General features: G+C 43.7%; 1 protein-coding gene across 8 annotated transcripts in view; it reads left to right on the top strand.

Annotated features, from left to right (window-relative positions):
• The first annotated feature begins 362 nt into the window (after positions 1–362).
• ERC2 (ELKS/RAB6-interacting/CAST family member 2) overlaps positions 363–15,846 on the top strand; it is a 932,553-nt gene continuing 917,069 nt past the window's right edge. For 6 of the 8 annotated variants that reach the window (XM_059161225.1, XM_059161223.1, XM_059161224.1 and 3 more), the window contains exons 1-2: positions 363–890; positions 2,547–2,621. The gene's annotated coding sequence lies outside the window, so the exon portion shown is untranslated. Of the gene's footprint in view, positions 891–2,015; positions 2,097–2,546; positions 2,622–15,846 lie in introns of those variants that run through there. The other 2 variants (XM_059161220.1, XM_059161221.1) reach the window with 2 other exon arrangements.

Below are 15,846 nucleotides of genomic sequence, written 5' to 3'. Positions count from 1 at the left end.
GTGTGTGTGTGAATGAACTCTGACGCCATCTTTCTACCTTAAATGGGACGATGCACACACATTGGAGGGCACAGAGAAGGCATTCAATGAACGATAACTATGAGGTTGATGATGATTTTTTTTTTTTTTCATCTTCCATTCTCTCTTTTCCTTAGGGAACGGGGAAGTGAAAACCTTACGAAATCCCTTCACTCTCCTAAACAAGATTAAGCTAACAGGAGGGTGCCAGGGTATGGGAACCCCGACCCCCCCCCCCCCCCCACCCCCCAAGCTTAACTTACAAGACAGTTGCATCCCCTCTATCGAGTGCCTTCCCTGTCCCTGTCGCCAAAGCCACCTGACCAGTCCCAGGAGTGCCTGGCAGCCTTTGGAGGGTACCCGAGAAGAGGAGTCCGGGAGAGGAGATGAGGACCAGGTGCTTTGAGAAGGCAGCTACCTGGGAGGAGGCGCTTCGAAGACCCCCCGCGGCGCGGGGCCAGGCGCTCTCTGCTGCCCCCCGCGGAGGCGCCCGCGTCCCAGCCCCGGCCCCCCCAGCGGCTCCTCGGGAATGCTGGGAATGTGAGTCAGGGCGAGCGGGCGAGCGCGCGGAGCGGCCGGGCGGGGGGCCCGGCAGAGCGCAGCTCTGGCAGCGCCGCGCGAGCGCGCGTCTCAGGACTGCGGCGGGTGCCGCCCCCTCGGCCGTCAGCCCCGCCCGGCCCCGCGCCCGGCCCCGGCCCTCCGAGCCGTGCCCTCCCTCCCAGCCCCGCTCCACCTCCTCCTCCTCCTCCCTCTTCGGCTCGCTCGGGCTCCGGCTTCGGCGCCGGCTCCGGCTCCTCCCGGCCGCCCGGGGCCAGGGCGACGTGAGGTTGTAAAAATCCATGTGGGACGGCCCCGGGGCGAGCATCAGAAAGGTGAGACGTCGACGCCGGGGCTGGGGCCGCTGGGCGCCTGGCTCCCTCGGGGCGCGCGTGCCGGGCATCCCTCGTGCCGGGTCCCCCTCACTCGTGGGGAGCTGCAATGCGTTATCGCGGGGAGCCGAGGGGTGAACCATCCGCCTCCACCGGGGCTTTCTGGGGCGGAGGAAAGGATGGGGCGGCCTAAGGGCGGATTTGCCTTGATGTAGAAACCCCCGGATTGGAACAAGTGCACGGCTTGCTCTGGCGCGCGGGCGCCGCTCGCTCGCCCCAGCGGCCCGGGCCACCTCCCGCAGTCCCTCTCCGGCTGCCACCCTCACTGCCATCGCCTTTCTTCTCTCCAGCTTCCCCTCTTTCTCCTGGCTTTCCCCCTCTTGCCTCGAGGGTGGGTGTTCTCAGGGGCAAGGGTCTCGGGAACCCCAAGCAGAACAAAGTGTTGAAAGGTGGAGCCCCAGTCCAGGGGGGTGGGGTGCCTGGCTGCCTCGGTGGGCTCCGAGGGGAGCGTGTTAAGAAAAAAAAAAAAAAAAAAAAAATCCGTGTCAGGGAAAATGAAGCCGGCTTTATTGGGGAGGGGTAGAGTGTGGTGGTGTATGAAAACGAATACGACGTGACATTAAATGGAACGACATTCCTTTCCTCTCCCTCCCCATCTCCGAATTTTACAAGAAAAGGCGTACTTAGAAGGTGGTACCTAATTTTTTATTCTCATTTAAAAAAAATTCGCCCGAGCCTTTGAAAGATCATCTTAGGACAGTGAAGATTAAGGGCTGCTTTGGTGCGGGATAATAAAACAGCGCTCATAAACTCGCGGATCGGCCCGGCCTTATTTATTTTGTACTTAAGGGTCTCTGTTCTTGCCAAAGAGGGAGGGTCTGCTCTGTTAGGAGCGGATCGATTTTAGGCGGCTACCTGCCTTTGCTGGATGAAAGGCAGTTTACTCCCGGAGTGGTGAATTGTCAGGTCCCTCTGTGATTGACAGTCACACCTGCCACTTATGTGGGCAGAACGGGGACCGGTAAAACCTCAAGAGCCAATCAACGCTCGGGAGAGGAGGGCAGCTCCCACTTGTCATGGTTAGTTTCCTGGTTGGCTTTTTAAATCAGTGGTTTTACTTAACCATTGGTTTCCATCAGGTATGAGGCTCCAGCTGTGAGAGGCAAGACGAGCGGGAAGGAAACTCTTGGAAAATGGGCTTAGAAGCAAGTATGCTTGACTCGTGTTTGTTTTTTCTTTCCTCTTTCTCTCCTCACTAGTTGTAGTTGGGGATGTTCAGGCCATTGGCTTAAAAATGAAAATGAAATGGATCTGTGTAAAAAAAATGCAATGATGGGGGTACGTATTGGGGGTTTAGAATCGTCCACCTATTTCTCTGGAATTGCAGGCTCCTTTATAAGAGACACCATTTACTGTTGAGCTCTCTGGGAAAAGGGTGTGGCACTTTGTCTCCAATGGTCACTCTTGTCCTTGTAAAGTCACATCGTTTTCTCAGTATACAGTTGTAATTGGCTCTTGGCTCTATTAATGGATTTATAAGATATTTTTGAAGCAGACAGGCATACTTTATTAGGATTACCATGAATAGAAGGGGTTCCTGTAGTTTTTGACAGTGTGACTCAACTTCTGAAAGTGAGGGCTTGCCTTCTTCACTTACAGTTTGGCTGTCAGTTTGGAGGTGGCAGTGAGGTCAAGAAAGATCCCTTCCGGAGGGTAGAAGAGTTTGCCTTTAAGGTGAGTTTGCTTCTAAGGTGAGCCATCTTGTCTGTCTGCCTCTGTGCTTAAATAAAAACCCTGCACAGTTTGGGAGGGCGGTGTGTGGATGGTGATGGTTTCATCAGCAAGACTTTTCATGGGTGGCTGGAGTGTGGGCAGCAGGACCAGCTCCTCCTCATTCTCTATAAATGAAAGGCTTATTTTTTTCAGTGCCCTTCTCTCTGAATTCAGTAGAAAAATTACTGGTTGATCCTGTTACCTTATAGAAGCTGTATGTGGATGTGAATATAAAGCTGTGCCTTCGCTGTTTCGTGAACAGATTGTAAGCCAGAGTGCACTGATTAGGATGGTTTTCATGTCCAAGCCAGGTTTGTCAAGGTAGTATTATTACTATTGTGAAGGCTAGCACTTTGTAAATGTTAGCACTTTGTGGAGTATTTTACATGCCATTATCTTTTTAAAAACTTTCAGAGCTCCTATGAGGTAGGGGTTATTATTACCCTCAAATTATAGGTAAGGAAGCTAAAAGGGATTATGTATCTTGCCACAGTTTAGGGTAAGAGTGAGCACTTGAGTGCACATTTCTCTGACCCAGAGCCTGTGACCTTGGCTATGGCCTTGAATTCAAATTTTGGCTGTGCCGTCTATGTGTCCATTCTGAAGTATGGACTTTTCCAGCATACATAAGTTCTATTTCGTTTAGAATCCACTGTGATGTTAATGTGTGCCTTGACTCTCTGAACGCCATCACTTCACCAGTAGATAAATTTAGTAACTTCGTGTATATTTCTAGTAAGTCAGCTTTGGCCCAGTGGAAATTTGGTTCCGAATGTAATGATGATTATTTAAAAGAAGGTAAAACAAAACAAAATCCTTACTCTTCTATTTTTACTGATACCTTATATTTCCAGTTGGAGTTCTGAATAGGTATAGGTTGAATATGGGCTCTTATCATTCATTTGGCTTTTTTTTTTCTTTTGCTAAGGGATTAGACTTTTATTTTCTCTTTCACCTTCAAAGAGACTCTTTTTCATTAGGGATAAAATATAATTGTATTTAAAATTATCCTATTGAAGTAGTGTGGCCCTCTTGTTTTATTATGTTGGAAAAGCCACAAGACTTAAGCCTTATCAGTGTTTTCCCTTTGGTGAAATTCAATGATCGTGATTTGCCGAAAGACATATACTCAAATATTAGTTTGAATGAATGGTGTTGGAATCCATAAATTCACCTCAACAGATAGTCTTTGAGTTCGGTGAGGTTAATTTTGTATAATCTACATTTTTGTTTATCTTACTAGGGACAATCTTTAACCTCTTTTATCAGCTAAAAAGTTAACATTTTGGGGATGCCTGGGTGTCTCTTGGTTTAGTGTCTGCCTTTGGCTCAGGTCATGATCCCATGGTCCTGGGATCCAGTTTTCCATTGGGCTCCTTGCTCTGTGAGGAGTCTGCTTCTCCCTCTTCCTGCTGCTCCTCCTGCTTGTGCTCTTTCTCTCTCTCTCTCTCTCTCTGTCAAATAAATAAATAAAATCTTAATAAAAAAAAAGAAGTTAACATTTTGGCTGTTATATGGGAGAACTACTTGCCAGCCAGTGGTTTAATTTCAGCAATTATTCCTTGATACTTTATTGTGATTTTCCTTATTTTAGAAAAATAGAACAAATGGGAAATGGAAAAGGACTGATATTAATGATAGTTGTAGGTCCTATATCTAAAACAGTTGATCCAAATGATCCAATCATCATTGGGTGTACCAAACACAGAGATTCTTCAGTCTGGTTTTTTTTTTTTGTGTGTGTGTGTGTGAATAAAAGGAAAAAAAAGTAAATTAATATGTAAGAAATGCTAAGATATGTCAATTGATAAAGTTATATTAGTTGTGTATCAAAACTTCTTGGATTTACAGCAACAGGTATTAATTCTCACTCTCCTGAGTTTTCTTTTCTTTTTTTTTTTTTAAAGATTTATTTATTTATTTGACAGACAGAGATCACAAGTAGGCAGAGAGGCATGCAGAAGGGTGGGGGGAGCAGGCTCCCCGCTGAGCAGAGAGCCCGTGTGGGGCTCAGTCCCAGAACCCTGAGATCATGACCTGAGCTGAAGGCAGAGGTTTAACCCGCTGAGCCACCCAGATGTCCCTCACTCTGCTGAGTTTTTAGGTTGACTCTAATTTGACTGATCTAGGCTGGGTTCCCGGGTGGCTTTGCTGCTGGCTGCACTTGGTTTTGGTCTGCTATGTGTTCTGGGGCCGAAGTGGAAGGGATAGCAGCTACTTGAGGCATATCCTTCTCATGGTGGATAACTGGATTTGATAGCTGAGTCAAACTGCACAAGCAATGTCATCTTCACAAACAGCCTTTTTGGACATAGCATGTCACATGGTGAAGATCAACATCCATGGATAAAAGTAGACTCTGCCCATAGTAGAGGAGGGGATATGTGATGAACTATAATCTGAACTCCGACAACATGTAGAACGCATGGTGTTTTAGAGAATTTTTTACTTTTTTCTTCTTATTCTTGGGGAATACAGTCTTCATCCCCTCACTCCCACAACTAACTTTATGACATATAAAGCTAGTGTTTTACTTTGACATTTCAGGAATATACCATATTTGATTCTAAAAGACTGACTGTAAATGTGGATATGAATATGTACATGCTGGGTGGCTGGGTGGCTCAGTTGGTTAAACTGCCTTTGGCTTAGGTCATGATCCTGGAATCCCAGGACTGAGTCCCACATTGGGCTCCCAGCTCAGTGGGGAGTCTGCTTCTCCCTCTGATCCTCTCCCCTCTTATGCTCTCTCTCACTCTCTCTCTCTCAAATAAATATAATCTTAAAGAAAAATAAGTACATTAATTACTTAAATTATCAAGGCACTCTTTATTAGAACTACCGTGTTCCAAGAGACTATGCTCAATGGAATAATGAACGCAGGAGTTTTTGTCTGATGTGGGTTCATAGAACTTACTATTAGGAGTAGGTGTCAGGAAAGACTTCTTGGATTAAATGGCATTTTCCTGGACCTTGAAGCAGAGATACTGTGGGAGATACATATAGCATATACAGATGCTATATAGTAGAAATGTAAAAAAAAATCTAGATATAATGAGTTATTCCATTTGGCCAGAGGGTAAGATAGGTAAATGGTGATAATAACAACAGTAATCATAATAATAGCAGTAATTACAGCTCAATTTTGATTGAGCAGCTAACTACTGTGCTTAGCACTTTATATAAAATATGTACTTTAATACTGAGATAGACATTACTGATTGCTTATCCAATATTCCTCATCTCTTTTCTAACTAGAAGAACTCCAATTTTGCTTGAGGTGGGAATATGCCCATCTCACTTTCCAAGACTCCCGTAACAGCCCACAGCAGTCATGAGACTCAGGTCTTACAATGATATAAGTAGATGTTGTTGGATGGGGGCTTTCCTGAAAGCTAAATGAGGAGGACACACTTGGCTAGTACACCCCAACAGCTTTGGCCCCTTTCTGCTTCTTGGTGCTGGGGACCTAGGTGCAGTGCCTGAAAGGACAGCAGCCAGCTACAGCAACAGAAATAGGACCATGTATTAAAAATGGCCAAGTTGGAACTTGGAAGGGTCTTGATCTTGATGACCTTGTTGAGCCATAGTACCAGCCTAAACTGACTTTTCCCAAACTTCTTCTTCTTTCCTTTTTTTTTTTTTTTTTGGAGGGGGAGGGCAGAGGGAGAAGGAAAGAGAATTTTTTTTTTTTAAAGATTTTATTTATTTGACAGAGAGAGAGATCACAAGTAGGCAGAGAAGCAAGCAGAGAGCAAGAGGGGGAAGCAGGCTCCCCGCTGAGCAGAGAGCCCGAGGCGGGGCTTGATCCCAGGACTCTGGGATCATGACCTGAGCCGAAGGCAGAGGTTTAACCCAATGAGCCACCCAGGCGCCCCAGGAAAGAGAATCTTAAGCAGGCTCCATGCCCAGCACGGAGCCCAACACCGGGCTCTATCCCAAAACTCTGAGATCATGACCTGAGCCAAAATAAAGAGTCAGACACTTAATCTTCTGAGCCACCCAGCACCCCCTTCCTTATACTTCCTATTGCCCAAAACCAATAACCTTCTTACTTGCAAGCCACTATTTGTTGCTTGCAGTCAAACATAATCCTCACTGTTACACTCGCTTAAGTGCCTCTCAAAGTAGACATCATCATACCAATTTTGTAGGAGAGAACATTGAAACTCAGATTAAGAACTAGCACAAAATCTAGGATTGATTACTATGTCGTTTCGACTTCCAGGCTCATCATCTTGCTTTTGGCTGGGCAGGATAAGTACTACAGCGGAGATGATGTTGGGAAAATAGGCTGGGGGAAAATTGAAGAGGTAACTGGATTCCCAGTTGAAAAGTGTGAGTTTTGTTTCATGGGCTAGCAAGTATAAGATGATTTGAAAAAGGCAGAGACTGGAGGTTAGAAGACCATTGAGGTTTAAGTATGTGACACCCAGTGCTTTAGTGTGAATGAAGGTAGAGGAAAAGCTGGGCACAAAGCAGAGCTGGGAACATGAGAAGAGAATGGAATTGAGTGAATGCAAATCATAGGTGGCTGTTAACCTGTTCTGAGAACAAAATGAAAGTCTTCTGAAGGTTAGTATTAACGTCTACTAATGGCTTCACATTTGCCAGGAAGTGGGGAATGAGTAATGTAGAGAATTGCTAATGGGTTGTGAATCATTATTTAGTGCAGTAGAGTGGGGACTACTTATCGTCCATACCATTCGTTGTGTGACATGATCTTGGTCTGGGTCTGGCTCTCTTGTGCCAGTTAAAGGGAGCAGAGAAGAAGGGTAAGACCAGAGGGTGGTGCAGCGGTACAACAAATCCATCAAAGGACAGCGGCTAAGTATTCCGGAACTTTCCTGTGGCTGGGGTGGGGCGGGGTCACTTGAACTTCCTGGGTCTCTCTTCTTTCCCTCCTCTCTCTCTACATTTCTTTTTTAAAAGATTTTATTTATTTATTTGACAGACAGAGATCACTAGTAGGCAGAGAGGCAGGCAGAGAGAAAGAAAGAAGGAAGCAGGCTCCCCGCTGAGTAGAGAGCTGGACATGGGGCTCTATCCCAGATTCTGGGATCCTGACCCAAGCTGAAGGCAGAGGCCCTCCCCACTGAGCCACCCAGGTGCCCCTCTGCTTTTTTTAAAAAATCTGTAAAACAAAGGATTTGGTTTACATTAGTGGTTTTCATAGGTTTTTCAGCTGTAGAAACTTATCTCGTGTTTCCTAAAAAAAACAAAAAAACTTATCTGGCCCCTCCATACAGTTAGAGAAAAAAGCAGAGCTGCTCTGAAAAGTCAGAGTCTAGGTTTATGTTGTTTGAGATGCCTTCATATTGAGGTTGCTGCTCTCAAATGCTCCCTAAACACCTTCCCAGGTCTAGAATTTGAGAACCTTAGAGTGATGGAGTTGTGTTTTTGGAGCATCTTCTTTAACCAATCCCTTTGTTATTCCACAGCTTGTTGGTCTTTGTATCACCTTTGTTGGAGATCATTCATATTCTCCCTAGCTACGTTTCTCTCTTTCCTTCCACATAGAAGTGACACAAGCCACTTCCATGCTACAATATTTAATTTCCGGTGTGAGACCCTACAGTGCTCACTTCTGCTCTGATGGTCATGGAAGCATGTGTTGAGATGGAGCCTCCGTTTGCCTGGGTCCCTGAGTCAGTGAATGAGCAACTGGCATTGGATCTACAATGTGACCAAGAAAGAAACCTTTGTTGTTTTAAGCCATTGAGATTTTGTGATTGTTTGTTTATGTGGCATTTTTTAAAAACCTTAACCTTTCTGATTATCGTTTAGTACATGTGACAAACTTCATTTACTTTACTTTTATTTTTAAATAATTTATTTTATTTTGGTTTTACTATTATTTTTTAAAGTGAGGGAGGGAGGGACAGGGGAGAGGGAGAGAGAAGAGGGGAGGATCAGAGGGAGAGGGAGAGAGTCTTAAACAGGTTCCATACCCAGTGCAGAGCATGATCTCACAAACCTGAGAAAATGACCTGAGCCAAAAATCAAGAGTTGGATGGTTAATCGACTGACTGAACCATGCAGGGACCCCTAAAAATTTTATTTTTAAGTAATTGCTATACACAGTGTGGGACTCAAACTCACTACCTGAGATCAAGAGTTGTAGTCTCCACCAACTGAGCTAGCCAGGTGCCCCATCTTTTAACTTACTTTTTACATGTCTCCTGGATCAACCTGAAGCTTGTCCAACTTGTCCTTACTTTGTGGTTAGGAAAGCAGGGGGTAGGCATCTATATTAGCTGTCCATGCAGGTCTCTGTATTAAGAGAGTCCTTGGATTGAAATACTTATGCTTAGTAACATTCACTTTCAAATTAAAAACAAAAAACAAAAAAACCTCTGAAGATATATTATGTAGTGTACCTTACTTTCCTTAAAAAAAGTGGGGGGGGACTTTAATTTAATGACCTTTTGCTTTTTTAAGTAATAGAGCTCAGTGTCTTGGAGAAGAATAATGAATATCAGTTACCATAATAATGGCTACTATTGATTGAGTACTTATTCATTGAAATATTTATTGAGCATCTACTATGGTGATAGGTACTGGGGAGGTATAGAGGTGAGCCATAGATAGTTCTTTACTTGGAGCTTACACTCTAGTTAGAAACTGTAGGTAAGTTAACTCTGTTCTGTGAAGGATACCATTTACTGAGCATTTACTAGGTGCTAGGTGCTTTGTATTCCTCATTTCAAACTACCTATAATGGTAGGTAATATTATTCTTATTTTATAGATGAGGAAACTGAGGCTCGAAGAATTTGTTAAGTTCTATGAAGGCAGTTGCTTTTGCTTTTTGCTGTATCCCCAGTGCCAAGAGGAGGGTTTTTGTTTTTGTTTTTTATAAAGTAGACTCCATGCCCAGTATGGAGCCCAATGTGGGGCTTGAACTCACGACCCTGAGATCAAGACCTGAGCTGAGATCAAGAGTCAGACACTTAATTGGCAGAGGCGCCCAGGCACCCACCCTCAAGAAGAGTTTTTAACACGTAGTAGATGCTCAAATAAATATCTGTTGATTGAACGAATGAACGGAAGAACTCGCTCAAAGCTAATGCCGTGGCAGATCTGGAATTTGAACCCCCATCTGCCTGATTCTCAAGGTCGTAAATTATTGCTTGCTGTAGAAAGAGCAGTGTGTGGCCCCATGATTGCAATAGAAGCAACAAGTAGCCCCTGTTGTCAGTGGGAAGGCATCACGAAGAGGCAAGCTGTTTTTCTTCCACAGCTAGGGCTGAGTCCTCTGTGTGATTTGCTATTAATTCTGCCTCAGCTGTGGAAGCTCAAGGCTACAACCTCAGTGACTTAATTGCTGATATAATTGGTCACCCCTCTCTTGGGCCAGTTCAACTTCTGCTGTAGTCCGATTTTCTTAGCTCTTGGCTGGCTCTGTTTCCCAGTGTTGTGCTTCAGAGTTCTGCATTTAACTTTTTGGGTATTCCTTTTCCACTTCCATCTTTCAGATTTATTGCTTTGAAGGTCCAGGAAATCTCTGGTTGCTGGCACCTAGTGGGCACTCAACAAAATTAAAAAGAGAGAAGGAAGGAAAGGCTGCCAGCACTTTCAGGAAGAAACTAAGGGATTACTTTTTCCTGGAAGTCAGTAGTGAGATTGTGGCCCCAGCAGATGAAAAATATGGGTTGGGTCAGAGGGCATCCCTGGGATATCCCTGTAGATGGAAGGCCAGTGAGACGCTAGTCATTGGTGCCTTGCAGAAGCAGCTTTACTTTGCCGTGGCTTATTCTTTAGAGTGTACGTTTTGCTCATTTGATTCTCTTGTATGTATGCAGCGTGTTTGCGCGTGCATGTGTGTGTGTGTGGGGGGGTGTCTGATAGTGTTTCTTTTTTTCCCCCTTGCCTTACAGCTTTCCACCCCTAAACGGTAGTTGTCATTACATGATTTCAGAGTATGAATGAATTACAGGCAGCAAAGTGCCTTCCCCGTAAATGTATTAAGAGCAAACTATTAATTCAAGGAAACTCCTTAGTGGCTCAGAAGACAGGAGCTTGAGTGGGAATTAAGCAATGTTTCTGTTCTGTAGGAATATGCTCGGATCCTTATACAGACTGAGAGAGACTTTCCCCTAAAGCAGTGTGGCTAATTATAGTAAGAAAGGGCAGGGTTTTAGAGAACAAACTAAACCTAGTTGTGCATTGCAGTTACTAGCTCCTTTGTATCAAGTTTCTCTGAAACAAGGTGGGTGTGGTTGTGGGTGGGGGGGTTCATCTTCTGTGGGTCCAAGGTGACTGAAGGTGAGGTCTGGGAGTTGCTTTGGGGGTGAACTCTGCTTTGAAGGTGGAGGTTTGAGCTTGAACTCTGCAAGATATGTGGTTGGATTGGTACCGTGATCTTGTTATTTTCTTGGTGATCCTGGTGGCCACCAAGATGGCTTTCTTTTTTTTTTTTTTTTTTTTTTTTTTAAAGATTTTATCCATTTATTTGACAGAGATCACAAGTAGGCAGAGAGGCAGGCAGAGAGAGAGAGAGGAGGAAGCAGGCTCCCTGCAGAGCAGAGAGCGGATGCGGGGCTCCATCCCAGGACCCTGGGACCATGACCCAAGCCGAAGGCAAAGGCTCTAACCCACTGAGCCACACAGGCGCCCCCCAAGATGGCTTTCTTAAGCCTGGTTTCAGGCAGGTTAGCCTTCCTGCCAGCCCTCTTAACATTAACTCTTACCACCTGGAGGAGCAAGACCGTGGTTTAAAAGGGCAGGATCCTGGGAGCAGTGTGGTTGACTCACATTTGGCTCTCAGGAGACGGCTTTTGATGTATTTTCTTTCTTTCCCATGATGCGTGTGTCTTTTTCCTTCTAGGTAAAATTCCCTCCCACCCCCTCTTTTGCATTTTGGCCTTTTAACCATCTTGTCCCTGGAACCTCTCCATGGGGGAGATGCAGGAGGTTTGGTTGTGAATGGGATGATAGCTTGGCATTCTTAGGGACTCTTTGAAAATAGATCTTGTTTGATGCTGGGTGGATACAAAGGCAGCTGAGTTTCAGGGACTGCTGTTCTTCAGGCTGGCAAGCACAGAGCAGTTAGCGGGGTACACAGGGAAATTCTTTACCTTTTTTGTAAAGTCCAGGGAAAAGCTATCTTTTCATACACAGGCTTCAAATACTTTGACAGCCCATCTTGAATTCAGTTACACAAATAGTTGCTTAGAATAACTTCAGAGCAGATTCTTTTGGATAAAGAGATGTGAGCACTGACCTGTGAGTCAAAAGACCCAAGTTCCATTTTTGGCTTTGCCACTAGCTTTCTCCTTATTTGGGGAATCTCTTGGTATATGTCAAAATCAGGCTGGTCCTTTTCCAGATCTAAAGTGATATATATATATATTTTTTACAACAGTTTCTTCTTGCAAAGAATCGATGGAGGAACTGTCATTGTATTAGCTGTTTTATCCTGGAAAACAAGAATGGCCAGTGTGCTTTCATGATGGACTTAATTAACAAAGAGTTAAGTGTTTGTATTATATAGTCACCAAATGTGTGTGTGCTCCTTGCCAGTCCTCTGCTGGGCACAATGGGGGTGCAATTATAAACCGAGCAAGTGATTTTTAGGGGCTCAGGGGTTGTATGTAGCCTTTAGTGGAGCACTAGACAAGTAAGCAGGCTGTTGTAATGGGAACTCTTATGGCGGGGCACCCAGGCTGTCATGGAGGACTTAGGAGATTCATGGATGAAGGATGAGGAGGTCTTCTTGAAGAGGGTGACACCTAGGGAGAGGCAGAGCATTAAGTGGTGTTAGCTGGGTGCTCTTGGTTTTGACGGTACAAATAACAGAGGGGACGGTCTAGGTCCCAAGGTGAGCAAGAGAATGGGAGATTTGGGATTTGGGAGAATGAAAGACCTGTGGAACTGGATATTCGCTTGGCTGGGATGGGGGCTGATGAAAGGGGCTAGACAGAGTGGCAGGTGTGAAGACCCTATGATCCACTAAGGAGATGAGGTTTGAACTTAATCACTAAGCGGTTTCAGTCGGAGGCTGACATAAACCGAGATGCTGAATTCTCTATATTCTTCCATTCCACGTTCATGGCAATAACACCTGCTTTTGGTGTTTGTGGGAGGACATGGGGTTTGGGGTGGGCGAGTGGAAGAATGGCCTGGAAAGCAATAGGAAGATTATGAATATGGCCTTGGAAATCCTAGCGGCGCCCATTTCGATTCCATTGACCAAACACAATTTACGCAACTTTCCTCCCTTTAAAAGACCGCTTTCCAAGTGAAGTTGCTCCTGATCTGTAGTGGGACTCCACACTGCTTGTTGATTTTGAGAATCTCTCCAAATGTCTCCAGGGACCAAGTTCTTTTCAGTGAGTTTTGAGCAGAGCCAGAGAGTATGGCGCTTGTTTTAAAATCCTTGCAAATGTTTGCAGTTAATGGATGGCATTAAACCGCCTTTGTTAGACTAACAGAAGGCAATTCGTAATGTGAAGCTTCTGAAAGTGGTGTGAGAAAGCTCATGGAGGGAAATGATTTACTTCCTGAAATTTACAAGATTGAGTGTGCTGTAGCCACGACCAGTGTCCCATGCATCCCAGCCATACTCCTGTGACTTGACTTTGATGTGACTTACACCACTTTCGTACATCAGATGGTAACATGGCTAAACTGCCTTTTATACACTAATCTTGACTTTGATGCTTCAGCTGGTGAACCAGCATTCTAAGCTATTGTAATCCTGACCTCAACTCATAACAAACGTTTTAGTTCACCAGCACCATCATCATATTTGTGTAGCAGAGTTTGTGTGATTATTTGAATATTTCTTGAATCTTGTCATTGTTTTATAAAAAGTAAGTGAAAAGGAAAAATATAATAATGTAGGGAGAAGTTTGAACCTCATAAACTTAATGTAATTGAGGCAAAGATGGAAACCATTAGACATGTCCAGTATGGATGGTTTACCTTTGGTCAGACGCTTTGGATGTAAGTTGGTCACCCCTGTATACCTGTGAAAGATAAGAACAAAGTTAAAGGCTATGCATATATGAGATATTAGAAACAAGCTTTGGGGATTATGATAAAGGGCAAGTTGTAATTTGGGGTTTTATTATTAATTGGGTAACAGAGCTTCCCTTTTTAACATGTAAGTTTAGCAAATTTGTTCAGCTTTTTTTTTTTTTTTAACATATTCTTAGAGCCATTTTCTATAAAAACTGGGGACAGAAACTGAATATCTCACCAGTCTTATTTAGGAATGTCCACCAGAGTCAGTAACCTATTTTTCTGGTTTGCTAATGGGCATAGGTGATCGCTGTGCTAACAAAATTCTCTGTGTGTTTTGGCAAGCAAGTAAAGAGAAACCAAAGCAAATAAAATGGTACTTAGCAAAGGATACACTTCAATGGATTTTCATGATTCTGTGGTTTCACTTGGTATACTGTAGAACAGAAAAGGACTAAAGTGCATCTTAAGTTTTCATCATAAGCCATAATGATGCTAAGATGGGATATTCGGAGGCAAAGAGCAAGGGTAGGCATTAAGGTTTGTGTGTAGTTAACCTCACCCTAATTCTTTAGGACGGAAGGATATGGTGGTGCTCTGTCTGTTTTGGAAAATCTGGTTGATATCTGGGAACTTATCTAACTTACTTTGTGGTCCTAGCCCACTTCCAAGCGAAGGATTGGATGGAATGCAAAATTCCAGTTCCTTTTGATGCCTCTTGTGTTTAAAGGGTGAATGATAAATCATGGAAGGTGCTAATTAGGTAGAAGATGGGATACAATAGCTCTTGCACTTTCAGTCTCTTCTGAAACTGAGAGACTTACTTTATCTTCAGTTAAAAAGGCAAGTAACTATTGGATTAGAAGTTCAAGAAATTTACAGGTAGCTACTATGTGTCAGGCACTTTGCTAAGCATGTACAAGACTTATCTCATTTAATCTTTACAATAAGTCCATGATCCAAGTATTATTTCTCATGATGAGGAAATTCATATTTAGAGAAGTTAAGAAACTTGCCTTCAGTAGCAAACCCTGAGACAAGCATACTTGTGAACGTAATTATTTGGGGGCATACAGGTATCACCAGTAGGTGAACAAGGGTGTGAAGGAGGAGAAGGCAGGCAACAGGCAGTAGCTTATTCAGTAAGCTGCTACAGTGGTGGCTAGAGTTTAAGTTCACAAGGAAGTTCTGGAGATGGTGTAAAACACCTCCCTTAGATGATCTCATATGAGTGGTGAGGGAACAGGGATGTGTAACCACCCGCTTCTGTCAGTTGTTTTTTTCTTTTATTTTTTTAAACTTATTTTTATTGTTAACTTTATTTTTTTTATTGTGGTAAAATATATATAACATAATATTTACAGTTTTAACCATTTTTAAATTATACTTTTGTGGTATTAAGTACATTCACAATGTTGTGAAACCATTATGACCATCCATCTCCAGAATTTTTAATTTTTTTTTATTTTAATTTTTTGGTGAGGGAGAGTGAGAAAGAGAGAGAGAGAGAGAGGGAGAGATTAAGAATGAGAGAGAGAATCTTAAGCAGGCTCCACACGCAGCATAGGACCCAGTGTGGGGTTGGATCTCACAATCCTGAAATCATGACCTGAGCCAAAATCAAGAGTTGGATGCTTAACCGACTGAGCCACTCAGGTATTCCATCTCCAGAATTTTTGCATCATCCCACATGGAAACTCTACACCCATTAAACAATGACTCCCCATTCCTTCCTGCCCCCAGTTCCTTGGCAGCCATGATTCCACTTTCTGTTTCTACAGATTTGACTAATCTAGGTACCTCATGCAAGTGGAATCATGCAATATTTGTCCCCTTTTGTCTGGCTTAATTCACTCAGCATAATATTTTCAAGGCTCATCTTTGATATAGCATGAGTGAGAATTTCATTCCTTCTTAAGGATGAATAAGACTCCATTGTATTTATATACCACATTTTGTTTACCCATTCATCCATTGATGGGAATCTGGTTTCTATTTTTTGGCTATTGTGAATAATGCTTCTGTAGACATTGATGTATAAGCATCTGTGCCAGTTGTTTTTGAGGGTGATTAATTCCCCTTGCACTCTATTTGGAACCCTGCAAGAGCAGAGTAGTTTTCCAAGGTTCAAAAGAAGTCCTCGGTAAAGATGCTGATGTTGGTGATATGAAGTCCTTTGGAGCACTCTAGAATTTTCAAGTCAGAGGGACATTAGTAGG

This window comes from Mustela lutreola, chromosome 2 (genome assembly GCF_030435805.1).
Source record: "Mustela lutreola isolate mMusLut2 chromosome 2, mMusLut2.pri, whole genome shotgun sequence".
Lineage (NCBI taxonomy): Eukaryota > Metazoa > Chordata > Mammalia > Carnivora > Mustelidae > Mustela > Mustela lutreola.
This window is presented reverse-complemented; position numbering and strand designations above follow the sequence as displayed.